The sequence below is a fragment of the Thamnophis elegans genome, chromosome 3 (assembly GCF_009769535.1).
Source record: "Thamnophis elegans isolate rThaEle1 chromosome 3, rThaEle1.pri, whole genome shotgun sequence".
NCBI classification, from domain to species: domain Eukaryota; kingdom Metazoa; phylum Chordata; class Lepidosauria; order Squamata; family Colubridae; genus Thamnophis; species Thamnophis elegans.
The window spans coordinates 87,227,312-87,230,295 of NC_045543.1; the positions used below are offsets into that span (position 1 = coordinate 87,227,312).

General features: G+C 37.6%; 1 pseudogene; it reads right to left on the reverse strand.

Annotated features, from left to right (window-relative positions):
- Positions 1-743: 743 nt before the first annotated feature.
- On the reverse strand, positions 744-867 carry LOC116506899 (annotated as a pseudogene).
- Positions 868-2,984: the final 2,117 nt, after the last annotated feature.

Here is a 2,984-nt window from a genome sequence, read left to right on the forward strand (position 1 = left end):
TTTTGCAGAACCAATCTACATTTGAAATTTTTCCACTCCTTAATGCTCATTCTTCTAAATCGGAATGTTAATTAAAAGTGTTGCTTTAGCAGAGTATTAAAACTGAAAGATGAGATTTAACTAAGTCAGGGCTGTCAAGCTCCCGGCCCATGGCTCAGATGCGTCACGCACTGGCCACTCCTACACCCAGTTTAGTGAAGGGGAAAAAGTCCCAATGTGTCATGTGATACTGCCATGATGACCTGAGTTTGACATCCCTGGACTAAGTAGACAAAACTTCTTTTCTATGAATCCCTTCCACAGCTCAGATGTTTGTTGGTGAGATCAGATACACAATCACAAATGCAAGTATTTATTCAGTTAGGCAGAATAAGGTAATGCCTCTTCTCCTTTACAGAAGGTGACTGGACTGACAGCTGACTTCTAGTGATGGGATTATTTGTTCCATCACCACCATCTTAATAAATAGGATGTTTTCACTGGCAAAGAGCAAGTTCTGTAATAAGATAAAATTAAGGATGCTGCTATTGACTTCATCTCCTTCAGCATCTGTTTCCTGAATCTAATGGACCATTGTATCTAGTGATAGAACTGATCTTGCAACTGATCCCATTCATTGCTTACTGCAGCACACCAGTAGTATATTAAAGTTCTTATTAAGTATTTCCAAGAAGAACTTATTACTTTCAAGATAATCTGTTCTACCATTAGTCCTCTACTGAACTTTTAAAACTGTTTAGTGTAAAAGGTCCATATTCTTCTTTTAGATAAACTTTATGTCATGTCTTTTCAATCTTGGCAACTTTAAACATGTGTATGCTAACTCAGATACTACACTTGATCTTAGCCAAAAGGCCGAGAAGCGATAACTAACTCAGAAACCGCCATTCATCTTAAAGCTGCTAATGTGGAGAAACACTGCTCTAGCTTTTCTCAAATGTAGCAAAAAGGAGGAAAAGTAAGATTTCAGGTGCAGTTTGTCCAGTGGAAATTCAAATGGAAAACTTACTCATCATGATCTGGACACAGCACTAGACTGACTTCCTAAAAACAGGACTGTTTATTTTTTAACATTTTAACTTATTGTATACATTTCCAAACAAAATAAGCCATAATGTATATTAAGCTAAATGGTTTGATACATAATTTCACTAATATGGTAAGTATTCCAATTTAAGTATCCTTGTGATCCATACATGGACATATTTATAGAAGAAATTTGTACAGAAATTTGTGCAGAAATTAATGCCCTATCTCAAAGCAAATTACAGCTGGCAATTTCATTTCTTCACATTAATTCCAAGGACAAGGAGGACACACTGCTTAATATTTGTATTTACATTCATTGGAGTGGAAGGATTTACAAGTGACTAAACAGACACACAATAGGGAATACACATTGAGAGGAATGTACTAGCAACTGCTTTTTGCCTACGGCACTCACAGCTGCAAGCCATATGCTGGTTAGGAGGCAAAGGCCTTAGGGTGTAACTGATTAAGGTCTTGTCAACTTCAGGTGCAGCTTGTTAAGTTGTCTTAACATTTTAAAGAAGTGCTGAACCTCAGAGAAAAGGTGCTTAGGAAGAGATAGTTTGTTAAATACTCCAAAAGTCAGACAATGTTTCATTTTAAGGCTCTGCCACATAAAGTGCATGAGGACAAAAAGGCACGTCCTTCTTTTGCTGGAAATCTGGTAAACCTAGCCCTAAAACTCCATGCATTCCTTCTTAGTCATCACTCAGAAGCAGTGACTTTTTGCTGCCATTGCTACAAAGGTGGTATTCAGCCGGTTCGGACCGGTTCACCGGAACTGGTAGTAGAAATCGCCCACCTGCCCCAGCTCTGTGCTGTCCTATTTAGGCACACTTTTAAGCCACAGACATGCATGCAAGCCACATCTGTGATCAAAGCACATGCACGGAAGGCCGTTTGCATGCGTGGAAGGGCGCGCTCACATTTGCAAACCAGTAGGGAAAGTAAGTGAATACTACCTCTGCATGGCTAGTACTAGTTTGACTGAGTCTTGATTTTGAAATACTGCTGCATTTGGTCAAGGTTCTTGCGTCTATATGGAAAGCTGAAGATTCAGCTGAAGCACACATAATGAGATCAGTATTGAGTTTATTCTTAATTCAATAGCTCTTTAGGTATTAAAAAAAATCTCATTTGTTTTACTAAATCCCATTTCACACTCTGCAGTGCTCACTCAGAAAGTGTTAATTGCATTTGAAAGGTGAAGATTATCTCCCATGTGTCAAATTGTATCGTAAAGTAACTGAAATCCTTTATATTCTAAGTTACTGTCAAGAGGACAAAAATGTAAAACCTCCTTTTTATTACTAAGAGCACTTTAGCAACTTTTTTTTTAAATGTCCACAGTGGTATGTTTATTTTACACATTTAAAAACTCTTATCTAGCTGGACTTTTTAAGTTTGTTTATGCTAAATGGGTTCTTCAGAACCCATTTAGCATAAATACTGCATTTCTACTTCCCTGCTTCTAAGTTTACTTTTCTATGGAAATCAGTTTTAAATAACTGATTAACACTCTTTTTTATTTTTTGGTTTTTCCAGTCAAAACATTTTGTTGAATAAAAACTTTTTTGTCACGAGACCAAGAAGAGCTTTGCCCAATGGCATTTTAAAAAATCACAGACAGGAGATCTCTGTATCTATCTATATGCTACTACAACTCTCATTGCCATGATTTTTAACTGGGTGAAATGTGCATCGTAAGGCGATTTTGATACCTCAAATGAGCTAATTTACAGAATGTGTCCAAAATCTGGGAACCAAAACTCCCAAAGGAATGAAATTAGGTGAAGTCGGGGCAGCTTCAGTGCCACTGGCTGCTGCTGCAGTGATGAGATGTTTATTTTCAACATTTCATGACAATTCTCCAGCTGTTCTCACAATCCCTCATTCCTTTCCCAACCCAGCAGCAGTGGCTAACCTATTATATCTCTATAGCAGAGAATTGAGCT